The sequence below is a fragment of the Trachymyrmex septentrionalis genome, unplaced genomic scaffold, assembly GCF_001594115.1.
Source record: "Trachymyrmex septentrionalis isolate Tsep2-gDNA-1 unplaced genomic scaffold, Tsep1.0 scaffold81, whole genome shotgun sequence".
Taxonomy (NCBI): Eukaryota; Metazoa; Arthropoda; class Insecta; order Hymenoptera; family Formicidae; genus Trachymyrmex; species Trachymyrmex septentrionalis.
This window is the reverse complement of record NW_017305997.1, coordinates 1,120,151-1,133,675: the sequence shown is the minus strand read 5'-3', so window position 1 is coordinate 1,133,675 and position 13,525 is coordinate 1,120,151. Positions and strand designations below refer to the sequence as shown.

Sequence of the window (13,525 nt, the reverse complement as noted above, 5' to 3'; positions counted from 1 at the left end):
ATGGTATCATTATTTCAATTCAGGATTGTGTTCACTTCAATTCTATGATCGTGAGCCTGTGTTTTATTTGCACTTAGTACTCCGATTTATTCGAGACTGAGACTCGCGCGTCTTTTAGACAAGTAAAGTATTATTTTAATTTAAAATCAACGTTATTTCTGTTACATTGTTTATTTGTTAGCGTATTGTCTTTTAAACTTTATAAATTGTATACATGGTATCATCGACTCATGTTTCTCGAATTTTCGACGACTTTGCTTCTTCAACTGTTGTTTCTTCATAGAGAAAGTTTCATCCGTTCTTCACAACAACACTTTAAAACATCACGTTTCACGTTGAATCAAATCTTTTAAAAAGTTCCGGATTTCTGTAACAGAAGTTTTGTTATTGCTGATCGAAGATTTTCCAACGGATATTTTACGATCAAGTAAAGTCTGTCATGGTAATTCTAGTTTTATGTTTTCCGATGAAACAACGAACCATCTGTTCCTTTTATTAAAAAAAAAAAAACTTATATGCACTATGAAATTTGTATACAAATATAGGAAGAAATTCGTATACAAATATAGGAAGAAATTCGTAGTATAGAAAGTATTATAGTATAGAGAAATTCAGCATTTTGAGATTTCCACGGAAACAGCAATTTTATTAAAGAATCTAAAAATCTAAAAATTTCTAACTAAATACTGCAGATCTTAAAATAATTTTGCTGGACCACCAAAGTAATTAGATAGGACGACAAAATTGATTGCTAGAATATTTAAAGCATTGCTCGTCATGCTTAAGATTCCTACAAAATATTTTGATGGTTCAAGAAAATTGTTTTCAGATCTGCGTCTAAGCTAAATTTTTAGATTTTTCAGCAAAATTGCTCTTTCCATGCAGACAATCAATGAAGCGAGCAACTATCGTTCAAAATTCGCCTTGAAATTATCGCGCATTGCAGTTGCAGTCGCAGGGTTGAGTAATATTGCTGAGGGCAACGGCTTCTTTACGTTCCGGCTGTTTCGCTTTTGCCTTATGGATCGCGTTAAAGCGACCGAGGCATCGTGTGAGTCTCAAAAGCCCCACGTCAAGGGAATTATCGCAAAGACGACTAAGGGAGTAGGCGCGGTTATGGAAGGTTACAGGAAAGGGTAAGGCCCGTAAGAGAGCAAGAAGGTAGGCGGTATATGCGGGTGGTCCAAAGGATAGGAGGGAAGGTTGCACTTATAAATCGCTTAATCGCTGCTTTTCACGGATCAGGAACTCTAAAAAAAACTTTTTTCTTACCTCCCTCAAGTCACCAACCCATCGCTCGCGGCAGAGTTTCGCATTGAGAATACTTTATGCACACGAAAGGCGATACGGGCTTTCGGCAGCGAGTCGATACGTTTTTTCAATAATGCTTGAAAAATCATGGCACGTCTGTTTTACTCATTCCGGTCGTTCTTTAGAAAAGAGCTATAAATAAATAGGAAATGTTAAGTAATTTTCTTTGTATAATAACTAACAAAATTATAATTAACATATTTTTTTAGAATACTTGAGTCTCTTCTTGATTGTTAAAAAATGCATAATTATATTTGCTTAAAGTGGAACACTTGTCTCTATTTCCACATAAATACTTATTTATTTGATTTATTATTGTCATATTTAATTAGAAATATACGGAATTTAATATGAAGCAAGAAAAAGTTATAAAACGGAAAATTTGTTTAACTTGAATATTACTTTTCTATAAAAATCGTGGAAAGATAATTTTTGCAAATACATATTTAAGTAAATTTTCTCTCTAAATCTGAATCAGTGGATAGTCACTAATTATCCAACGGCATACTCTTGGCACTGGATAATTAGTGAAATCCAATTAAAAAAGGAAAAATATTAGAGCATTATATATAAATTAAAATACTAATATTTGCACATTTAATGTCAATCTTCTAATATCACATTCATTGAATTTGTACTAAAAGATTTGTTAGATCGCATAATAAAGATTAAATAGGTCAGAAATCTCGCATTTCATTCACTGATTAGCATACTTGGCATTAATATCAGTGATTATCCACTGACTCAGATTTAGAGAGTTGGTGTTAAAAGTATCAGTAATAAAAATTTAAAACTTCTAACTGTAAAAGAGAAGAAATAGTCTGATAATTTTAAATGTCAACATTTTTGAGAATATGTCCGTTTCTTTTATTAAAAGCAGGTTAAAATTTATAACATCTTTTTAATTGTCAAGACATGTATTTTCTTTTTATTATTTGAATTATACTTAAATTATACATTAATCCTATTCTATCATAATATCATATTAGTTTATATGATTACATCTTTATCGCATCGTTAAATATGTATATCACAGAAGAGATCGACATGTTAAAAAAAAGCCAAGAAAAAACAGAAACGTCGCGATAGCTGCTGTAGTGCAGAAAAACGATTGCGCTTGGTTGGCTCGGATAACGTGTACTCGCCATTCTGTTTCCGCCGATGAATCCTGTAATCTGACAGCACCCTCGGATTGTACGAGCCAGATATTACTGATGATAATTGAGGATACGAGGTTTCATGGACGCGCGTAATGATCATCCAATGACGACTGTCAGTGTATTATTCCGTGGGCATATTGGCGTTTTGATTATCCGATTAAATTATAACACAATGATGCATACTTATGCGCAAATGCTGCTGATCAAGAGCGGCACGTTACAAAGAATCGAACACATACCGACGTTAAAATTACGATAGTTTTGTCGTTTTTCCCGTCTTTTCCATAATCTTTTCTCCGCCAGCGATTTCCGACAGGCAGCTATATGTGAACGTGTGACGTCTGTCAATACGTATCGTACAATGCGCAATCGTAGCTCCTGTTTCCGATCATGTGCCGGATCCAGGTTCAAGTCCGTTGAACAGCTTGTACGAAAGGGTGTGCACGCACACTCGTTCGCGTATACCTGTCCACGTGCACGTCGGCAACTGGCAAAGATTAAAGCGATCTCCGACATCGATTGCACTCGCGATTAATGCCCTGTCTGCGTCGACCTCGCCTTTTTGTTTATCCCCGCGAAAAGCACGATTCCGCATTATCGACGTGCACATCCCTTCGCTCCCTCTTCAACCCCCATTTCTCATTATTCCGCGAGTGGGTGTTACTTTTTTTCGCGTCGCAGAGAGAATGTATGTTTTTTACATACCAGCATTTCCGATAATTTAGCAGACTTTCGTTTTCGCATCTTTTTAATGGCGGTCTTTGATTTCCGACTCGTGCGCTGCAGCTTCGTTCGAAATCTGTCAATTTTTCGCGCCGAGTACTGTATGCAGAAGATATTGTAAAGTTACTCGCAACGTCGCAAAAACTTCAATAATAAACTACGTGAACATAAAGAAATCCTAATTGGAAGCAGAGAGCTTGCTCGGTTTTCCGCAATCTGTTGTAATTTCACCGCACTGTAATTGCGATGCATTCGGATGCGTCGGGAGATATGATACGTTAATTTATTGACTCACGTAGCGGAATGAAGCCTTCACTGTCAAATTACACAAACTCGTGGAATATTTCTCCTTTAATGCGAGAGTTGTATTCGAAACCCACATTAAACTAAAAAATTTAATCTATTTATTCCAATTATTTTTTTCTATTTCGATTCTTTTGAATGATTTGATATAATTTTAATATTAAACATTTAGAAGAGTAACGAAATAATGATGCGAATAAGGAAAGCGCGCAGATTCTCTGCGTAACATCCATCACAGATTTCTCCGTGACAATCCGTTATCAATCTTGCTAATGTCGCGGTCTCCCCCTTCTGATTATCATACTGTTGCTCCAATGTTGCATTGCAATGAAGTGAAATCGTGAATAACGTCCAGGTATTTGTTCCTTTGGGAAGGGAAGCACGGGAAATCGCGATGCCTCATTTGCCTTCCATCTCACGTTCCATTCTTAAGTCGTTTACTACCTTTTGTTCTATTTCGGTATTGTCAGGAGCAGCCGATTAAAGGTGAAAAAAGGACCCGATTCATTTTCCCAAACAAGCGCCGTAAGCTAGACCAGGGGATAATCGGTCGGTACTCAGAACAATCCTTTTGCGTAAAGTTCGTACAGTCGACCTTTGTTGTTAAAAAAAAATTTATCACAAATAAAATATGTAATTTTATTTAATTTTAATTTTAATGCATTTAGTAGAAAATATTTATAATAGAATAACGTAATATGCTCCAAATAAGTATACGACTTTGTCTACGCTGCTAGACTAATGAAGATTAGGGAGCAGATTAGGGAGTAGCTCGTAATACGAAGCGACGAAAGTGACGTGGGCCTTTCTCCTCTTGTCTACAGCCCCATTCTAATTAAGCAGTATCATAAACACACCAAACACATTCATATTCACGACATTCTCTTTTATATTCTCTCTCTCTCTCTCTCTCTCTCTCTCTCTCACTCTCTCACTCTCTTCTACTCTCTCTCCTTTTTCTTGCTTTCTTTTTACCTCTCTCTTCGTATTTTTATCATCTCCCAGCTCAACTCATTTATGCATACCCGAAATGACTGGCACGTCCCAAGAGCTATTTTACAATTGGCCAGTGTCCATAATTGAAGTTGAGGGATCTCATGGAATTGAGTGGTGCTTTAAACGATCGTAAAATCGACTGAGCGGCGAGCACAGGCTTACCTTATATGGATCAATGGCACGAAAAGGGAGATCTCTGGCGAACGGAGCGATTCGGCGGAATCAAGACAATAGATTTAAGGTGTCCCAGGGAAACCCCCATGGATCTTGTACACGCGCGACGTGGTGGTCAATTGCCGCGAGAAACTTGCGTTGCGTCGTCGTCAAGCAGGAAATCGTCCATTCCTTTTTTCCCCTCTCACAGTTGAGCTCATCTACCCGAGTGTATTCTGAGGATTTAGCGAGGCTCGCCGAAGTGTTTGCCCCTGCCCGGCAGGAAGGGCAAATTTGCTCAAGGGAACTCGCTGATTATCCGACGAGAGGGTAAAAAGACGCTGAGAGGAGAGCCAAGACGCTTATAAATTGCTGATTAAGAGCCGGGTGCTCTTGCTAATCGGGAGTGCGTACAAGTCGCGCACGTGATCTTAAACTACAGTGCTGCAGGTATATCATTCTTATGATACAAAGTGAATGGTCATTTGTCTGTTTTCTCTATTTTACAATTAGAAACAGAGAATTATGCTAGGAGCTAAGTGAAATTAACAAGAATGTTATATTATGTCAGTAGAATCACCAAAGTTTAAGATGAAGTTACAACGTAAGAGTCTATTAACTCCTGAAAGTAGTAATTGTACGTGTCTTAATTGCATATATCTACTCACATCGGTGCATAGAAATTCTCCAGTGTGGGAAAATATTAATCTCTCTAATCGGTTTTCACTTTGAAATTTCCTTAACTATTATTCGCGGGTTCAGTGTATTTTAATCTGTGCTTAAAATTAACATAATTGAACAATTCTCTTTTTTATTATATTATAAAGGTCAAAATCCGAGGAATAAGATTATGCAATTGAAAATTGTGTAAGGTTATGATAAATATTTATTATAAACAAATTTTCATTATGTAATTGACAAAAACGTCAGATTCATTGGATCCGTAAATATCGATTAGTATTAAATGGATTAATTAACGATGTAGGCAATTAGGACTTTCCCAATTAACACATTCGTTACTGTCGTAAAAGCCACATATACTCGTGGCTATTCGCAGATCTTGTTTTAAATGGTTCACTTATATTCTTTCTAAATTTTTTTGAAGTAAATCTCACTCTAAAAGAGTAAAATCTCACTCTGAAAGAATGAATGTACTTAAGAATTTCTTAAACAAGAATGACAATATATAAATAATACAGAGCATACAGCTACAACAATAGATGTTAATGCAAGTCATATATTTAAAATTTACAAATGAATAAGTAGACGTTTCGGTCAAGGTTTGACCATCATCAGTACACACAAGATGGCAAAAAATGAACTATAACGCTAGTCGGAAGATGTTACAATAAAGATGTTAAATTAAAATTACATGAAGAATTACTAAGAAAAAGTTACATAAAATTACAACCGCAATGTTCGCAATTTAAATGTTGAAATCATTTCTTCTCGTTTATGGTATGAATTAACAGCGTGAATAGAAGTCAGGAGAGTTGAATAATGTTTTAATCTTTTGATGTAATAATCTGTTACAATTCCTATTGTCTTAAGAAGCGATGAGAAGATTCATGTAAAAATACGGAATTTCCAAGTTCTATTAAAAACAAAAAATCTTTTCTTTACTTTCAACATTTCCAATATTATAACAGTTCACGGAAATTAATTTGAAATTGTAATGTAACAAAACTTACTACGTATCTTATGGCACAAAAACTTACAAATAAGAGCCGGAATATGTAAAGAACTTTTAGTACTATATTAAAAATTACTTCTGACAATTATGAAAACCCGTCACAAGCGTGAGTCTATTTATATTATACGAGAAAAAGAAAGGAAATGAAAAAATATATATTATATATTATATATTTTCTCTTTTACAGTGAGATTTTATTCTAAAGAATTTAGAAAGTTGATTATGCCATCATGGTGGCAAGTGAACTTTTTCCATCACGCGAGAAATAACGAAATTTTCATGGAAAAAGCAGGATACCCGCTACGCTCGTATGCATGTGGCGAGATATTTCGATTCTCCGTGATAGGTCTCCGATACCCAATATTGCGCGTCTACACAACTTTTTTCGTCTCCCATTTGACGAAGTATCGACCTTCTGGCCTCGTCAGATGCTTAACAATTTGTACAAAAGCCTCTTCTCCTCAACGATCTTTTACCCTCGCGATGGTCACGGTGTATCAGCGGCCGTCGTCCTTTTTCACTTTATAACTTCCTCGTCGAGGAAATCGATTTTCGACTCACGTTACAATTCCATTCAAACACCCATGATCTTCTACCATTCGCAATTTTAGTCCACGGAAATTTGTATTAGCTTCGAACGAACGTTCGCGACTCGTCGTCGTGGCTTCTGTATACTCAAAACTTTGAGTTTCTATGCAAAGAATTAATTCTGCGACAGCATTGTAAATTCAACTGCTTCGTTAATGCGATACATTTTAATGCGGTTATTCGGCATTGAAGTGGAGAGAAAGTTATTACTGAAACACATCGTTGCCTGGCACGTTATTTTTACTTGTCCGTTCCTTTCGGAATTTTTACATGGAAATCGGGTGCGTCCAGGGATGCAAAGCCACGCGTCTGCGACGTGACAAGTTTCCTCTTTTTGACGTAAACATGGTAGGAATCAGCATCGGCGAATATCCTCGTGGCGACGAGACGCGTGGACCGCTCGGATGGAAAATGCCGATGGGGTGACTGGTCGACGTTTTGAATTTTGCTCTCCAAGCGACAGTGACTGCTTTCAAAAACTTTCTCGACGAAGTAATATAGCACTCTTTGTAGTAAAAGAAACAGCATGTCACATTAAGTGACTGCTGAAGAAATTATCAATGAGATACTTCTTGATATGTTGATATAATTCAATATTCGTGCGATATTTTTGTTGCATTGTAATATTATAATTGGTTTATAAATTCAATTCAATTTGACGGAATTGACTAAAAAATATATCATGCAGAAATAAAAATTTCTAAATAAATTATTTACAATTTTATATTAATTTGCTGAGAAGCTTAACAAAAAATAATAATCATTTTTTATATATGTTTTGCTGAGTGCTGTTATATGATACAAATGCGAACTTTTCAAAAGTGTCTACTATGTTGTAAATTACAGTTTTACATATATATATATTGTGTTTCAAAGAATGTGTGTGTGACATTGGGGCAGCCATTTTGACAAGTGCAGTTTCGTTTGAGACTCAGCGTACTTTCAGTTTACCTGGAAATTATAGTGATCACTAAATAAACATGTTGAGTACATTTAGGATCGTTCAGCAGACAGTCATAAAACAGTTGCAAAACTGTTGCGTTCTACCAAAAGCATCCATTACTACTTGTACGACCTACCCAGTTGGAACGCGTCACTATGCATTAATAGCACCAGTAATAATTCAACATGTATTTCGGATGAAGATTATTACCTCCGTGGCGATTTATGCTCGAATAGCCCTCACCTCACAGTCGCCGAGGGTTTCAATTATGAACTAATTACGTCGTACGTGTACGTGTACGGAGCAATTACCGCGTGCGCGGTGACACATGCCGACCATGTTTCGTCCGCTTTCGATGTAACTCCGTTCTGTTGAATGCGTCGTTAGCCATGCAGGTTGTGCCGTGTACCATATGTGGCACTAAACATGTTTGAGAGAGGAAGGGACAATACGCTTCACAACGCATCGTTCCATTCTCTTATGATTTTTGAAAAATGATTTCTCGATCCACCAACGAGCAGCCGCTGTATTCCTAGCAGTGCATCTCTTATCGTCACATCAAAAAATTCCGCTGCCAACAAAGCGACGTTCGAATGGTTGCGTTCAACAGAGAAAACTAATCAGTGATTCTTTAATATAATTGGTTCTTGTTTTTAGATCTTCGCTAGATCTAAGTGTAGGAACCAATTATATTAAAGAATCATTGAACAGATCAGAATCACTGATTAATTTTCTCTGCTGAACGCAGCCATTGGCTCGTTCACTGTTATTGATGTATTCTTTTAGATCTAATCAGCATTTTAGATCTGGAAGAATACATCAATAGCAGCGAGTGCTCACTCAACTGTTGAGTCCTCTGAACGCAGCCTTTCTCTTCACAGTAACTTTCCGTTATACGGAATATCGCGTTCCAACGGAATCGCATCTCCTGTTTCCACGTCGATAAGCTCACGAAGACGGTCGCGGTCGTGATTGCGGGTATCCGGAAGGGTGGAATTCTCACCTCCTCGATCCATTCTGGATCGAGAAGCACGCGTTTCCTGCAGTTGCAACTCGCATTCCCCACTTCCCTTAATTAGCTTCCGCCAGATGGAAGGGCGAAGGGTAAGACACAGCCGTGTCGTAAAAGCTTTTAAAGCTTCCTAACCATCGAGGGTTGGATCGTCGAGAAATTATTCTCGAGCTCGTAGACGTCGCAAGCGTAAGCAAACAACCGCGAATGATTGTCGTGCAAGAAAGAATGAAACGTATTTCAGCATTGAAATCGTTTAAGAGACCGGAGATTTTCCAAAAGAGAGCTTATACCGCCACTTGTGGAGATTACGCCGGAATTCACGCTTTGCGTTTTAGAATAAAATTTGCGCCTTTGATGTTTGCCGTTTGTATTTAGCATTTTTGTATGCGACTTACTGCGTGCTTCTTTATAGAGTATAAGTAAAAAAAACTTGCCCTAAGTGATGTAGTTCATGCTACGTTTAAAACCTTAGATTGCTATCGTATAACGCAATGTAATTTGTAACATAATTATTTATATATTATATTTAATTATAAGTCATTTTAAATTACTTTCTTTTTTCCCCTCTCTTCTTTATAGTTTTTTAAAGATTCAATTAAGTTAAAGTAAGTTGCCGTCTTAAATTTTTTTGTACTTATAAGTTGGATAAGGTATTTAAGGACAGCAATTTGAAAAGTTCAAGATTAAACGAGGCTCGTTTGTCCAAGGCTCGTTTACCTTTGTAGTAGTCGCCGTGTACGCTTTGCACACGTCTCGCCTTATCGACAGACACACAGGACACCAGAACCAGGGTGGCACCCGAGGCGGAGAACGATGCGCATGGTTCGTTTTACCGATCTTGCTTTCCTCTTGACATTCGACGCCACCGCGCTTTGTGTGACGTATACGTGAAAAGAAACCGCTCAAGTTTTAAAATTCTACGGATGAACATGATACGAAATCAATGCAGACCTCCGAATATCTCAGAGAACAACGACCCTCTCGGCGGGATCCGCTTACAGGGTCAATGTCCACAGGTGTGCATGCGTACGCGTCTCGGACGTACGTATGCGTTGACTTCTCCAAGATGTATTTCGAATATGACGTCACACTCGGCTCCTACGTGATCGAAATTCAGATGAGCAAACCGGGCGTCGAGGAACCTCGGGACGTTGCGGCCAACATAGCCCGACGGATATCTTGCTTTGCCATTTCAGGAACGGATATGGCCCTCGGGGGTATATTCGAGTCGCATCCTCGTGAATTGCTGAAAGTGCATCAATGTTGTACGAATATCGCCAAACGCGGTGTGTCACATCGTTACTTTATAGCGTCATATAGAAAACCGATATCGTCACGTCCAAATAGTGTCATCAAAAATATAAAATCACTTTTTATTCTTATTATTAATAAATATCTCTTATTTTATTCCGTGAAATCGTACCTGATTAATTATATAAAATGTACTACGCGTTGCTTTTTAGATAATTCGGTTAAATCTCTTCTATCTTTTTCACTTTGTATTCATTTGCAAGCCTTTGATGTTCATTCGCTTATCGCAGATTCTTAATCTCGCTTGACCTTTACCCTCGCAGGATTGACGTAAGGTGCGTAGGCTCGTGCCGTGTAATGATAATTCATGGCAAACGTTATTCATACCAGAAGTCCGTCTGAGGTTATCGCGGTAGTTTGCCCTGGGGGCAGTCAGGGAAACGCACCCCTTGTGGACAGCTTTCTGTCTCTCTTTCTCCCTCCCTCCCTTTTCCGCGTAGAACCGTCCCTGGCCATGCAAAGTGAGCTAGGGGTTGTTAGATTAAACTCCAACCCCTCGCGACGCCCCGGATGCCTCCGACGCCACGACGGGTTAAAAACAGACAGAAAGAGTATGACTCATCCTTCAGCAATGCTACGAACCGCGCGCGAAACTGAACAATAGTCACATGGCACTGCTTTTGCACGATATGAATATTTCTTCGTGACATTGCAAATTAACAATGTTAGCAAAAAACTGGATAAAATATTATAACGTTACATAATGGATTTTTCAAGAATTTTAGTCAAAATGACAAATCTTATTGCAAGCAGAATCGGGCGAGTTGCAACTTGCGTGGCTAGGTCACTGACAAATTTCGGTGTATCAGAGAACAAAGAGACGTTCGCGTTGGATATCAAAGGGGTTTCAAGTGGGTCCACAGGGGTCGATTTATTCCACTGCTGGAAGTAAACTGTGCGAATACATTATTACGGAAGGGTTCCTGTCCAATCGACTCGACGATGTCGACATGCTGACAAACTACTTTCATGTCTTCATACGTGTGGCTATCGTGACGTGCGAAATGTGTCAACAGAGGGGTCTGTTATCACGATCCTCATAGTCTTTTTATCGTAGAAGCCTTAAAGATGACCAGTGTATTTATATGTATTTTTGTGACTTTCTAAGTAAATCTTTTGCAGTAAAAATTGAGCTAGTCTTGAAAAAAGAGTGAAAATTTTTCACTTTTAAACAAGACTGGCACATATTTTGGGTAGGATTTCATTCTTTTGGAGTGAGATTCACCCCTTAAGGAATTAAATTTTACTGCTTTTTTTTGGAACAAGACTTCACTTTTATTCCAAAAGAGCGAAATCTTATTTCAAAACAATGAAATCTCCTCCTAAAGAATTAAAATCTGTCATTCTTGTTTAAGAGTGAAAATATTTTCACTCTATTTTCAAGATTGGCTCAATTTTCAGTCTTTTAAAGTGAGATTTCACTTCAAAAGATTTAGAGAGAATATTTTTACAGAGTACTCGGTAAAAATAACTGATACAATTTATTTAAAAGAAAACATATAAAATAAATTCCAGAAACTTATTTAAAATATAAAATCGTAGGAATCGATGAAAACTGATACGACTTATTTAAAATAAAGAATATAAAATAGATTCTGAAAATTTATTTTAAATATTATGTAAGAAATAGAAATCAGAAGAAGTTATTTAAAATAATAAGTACTGAATAACTCTTTTTCTTATATTTGAAATGTATATCTTAAATAACTTTATTTTAAATACAATCGACCCTGAATATTTATATTGTACATATATAGTATGTTTGTGATAATAATATTGAATTCAAACCATTAGAGTATTGTTCTTTTTTGCAATGTTAAACTATCGCAGATAGAAAACTGTCTCAACTCTACAAATTCCGTAGGTGTTTGACCTACTTCAAATTCTGCACTTTACCTGCTGTCGGCGGCTATAAAAAAGTAATAAATTCGCCACGACGATAGTGAATATACCCACGACGCTGATGTAAAATTTTTGGAATTAATTGATGTTTTTCAAAGAACGCATTTTAAGTATTTCAAATCTCCCTAGCGTCACGTCGGTCCTATTCATTGCCATTGCTCCCTCGATTATTTCCATGGAAACGATTTCAACGAAGCCTTTCAACGAAGCATCAATCTCGTTCAAGCACAGTCCTAATACACTGCGCGGTTAATTATTCGCGTCGACAAAGGAGCGGCCGCGAAAACTCGCAGCGAGATCGATAATCTCCGAATCTCACTTTCTTGATAATTACCCTTTTTTGATAACGAGGCAAAATGCGCCTGAGAAAAAAAAAGCGCTTATCTTTTTAATGTCCTAATTACGCGCCAATGAACTCCGGTTAATTTCCAGATCGAAAGGGGATACTCTCCATCCTCTCCATCTAATACTTCCTGTTTGGACGAAAGTGTTTGTTTTCGACCTTTGTACACAAGTAACATCAGTCGACTAATATTCTCTTTTGTGAGTTAAACTTGAGTAATTAACAAATATTTTGTAAGTTAAACTTGAGTAATGAAGAAATATATTAGATTCAGCAAATATGATTTGATAACGAACGTAAATAACGTAAAGCGAGAGTTTCTTTTTTAATCTTGAAACATGATAATAGAATTTTCTTCCCTTTTGTGAAAGGTATTAGTGTATGAACGGATGCGATTTGTTCGATTATGTCTTGCGAGATTTTCTTCCCCGGTTTCCGGTATCGATCTTACAACTAACTTTTCTTGAGCACCTAATCCCATTTTTGCGTGTATGAAGGGAGGAGATAAAAGTACTCACGGAAAGAAAGGAAAAACTTAGAGGAAGAGAGTTTCGTGGACGAGCGCACTTTGTACCGTATCGTGCGAAGGTCCACTTCGCGCACTCGTTTGAAAATTTTTCCAGGTACTTGCATCTAACTGCCCGTACGATCGGTTGATCGTACGGGCGTAACGGCCAGAAAGTTTTTCTTAGATCGACAATTCGTTGTGTTTTTTTGCAAGATGCCTCGGAAGATGAATCGTAGCGGGGAGATGAAGAGCCGTAGAAAAGTAATGGACGACATTTTTCTACTGCATCACAGTATCGCTTGGAACACGAAGATTCTCTTAGTGCTATGGACGTCATATAATACAATCGCGTAGCGAAGGAAGCAAAAAGATGAAATGTGTCTGATAGGAACAGTGCTTGTCCTATTTCGCAAATAAATAACTTTGTCGATGCTGAAGAAAGCTTAAAAGAAAAAATTATATCATGGCGATAAAAGATGATATTGCAATTTATATAGGTATTCGGATTGCTTTTTTTTTTAATAAAACGTCTAACGAAAAACTAATGATTTCTTATTTTTTTGTTTTCTATTGGAA

The 13,525-nt window shown here is 37.3% G+C and overlaps 1 protein-coding gene across 1 annotated transcript in view; it reads left to right on the top strand.

Annotated features, from left to right (window-relative positions):
* Positions 1-13,525, top strand: part of LOC108754827 — an 89,026-nt gene that overhangs the window by 8,611 nt on the left and 66,890 nt on the right. The window lies entirely within an intron of this gene.